The sequence below is a fragment of the Corvus brachyrhynchos genome, unplaced genomic scaffold (genome assembly GCF_000691975.1).
Source record: "Corvus brachyrhynchos isolate BGI_N302 unplaced genomic scaffold, ASM69197v1 scaffold166, whole genome shotgun sequence".
Lineage (NCBI taxonomy): Eukaryota > Metazoa > Chordata > Aves > Passeriformes > Corvidae > Corvus > Corvus brachyrhynchos.
In genome coordinates this window covers 236540-237241 of record NW_008239671.1, presented here as the reverse complement: position 1 = coordinate 237241, position 702 = coordinate 236540, and the positions used below count along the sequence as shown (strand labels likewise).

Genomic DNA, 702 nt, shown 5'->3' with positions numbered 1-702 from the left:
GCGGGACACGGAGGCGATGGGAAACATGGATCCCCCAGGATGGAGCCCTCGCATCTCCCCAGGTGAGACCCCCCCACCCCGGATCCCCCTGAAATAAACCTCCTGTATTCCTTGCGATGGACCCGCTCGATCCCTCAGGATGGACATCCCAGATTCCCTGGGATGAACCCCTTCAGATCCCCCAGGATAGACCCCTAGAACCCCTGGATCCCCTGGGATGAACCCCCTGGATCATCTCAGGATGGAACTCCTGGACCACCCGGGATGGATGTCCCAGATCCCGCCCCCTCCCCCCTCCCTAGATCCCTCCCTTTTTCCCCCTGAGACCCTCCCCGTTCCAGCCCCCTTCCCGCTCACCCATCGCTCCTGCTCCTTCCTCCGCTCCTCCGCGTCCAGCCGCGCCTGCTCCTGCCTGCGGGGCCAGGAGTTCGGGCGTCAGGGAGGGATTATAGGGATGGGACACGAGGATGGGACATGGCACACAGATGGGAAACACCAGTGGGGTATGGGAATGGGGACACGGGGATGGAGACATGGGGATGGGACACAGGGATGAGGATGGGACACGGGGATGGGGACATGGATGGAGACACGGGGCTGGGAGAGGGATGGAGCCCAGTGTTGCCCCTCACCGGCGCTCCTCGATGAGCCGCTCCCGCTCCTGCAGCCGCCGCTCCCGCTCCGCCGCCCGCAGCCGCTCCT

General features: G+C 65.1%; 1 long non-coding RNA gene across 1 annotated transcript; it reads right to left on the bottom strand.

Annotated features, from left to right (window-relative positions):
• Nucleotides 1–356: 356 nt before the first annotated feature.
• LOC108448661 lies at nucleotides 357–702 on the bottom strand. Its single transcript, XR_001864623.1, has 2 exons — nucleotides 633–702; nucleotides 357–412 (listed from the first exon to the last, which is right to left on the bottom strand). It is a non-coding gene; the product is annotated as an uncharacterized LOC108448661 (long non-coding RNA).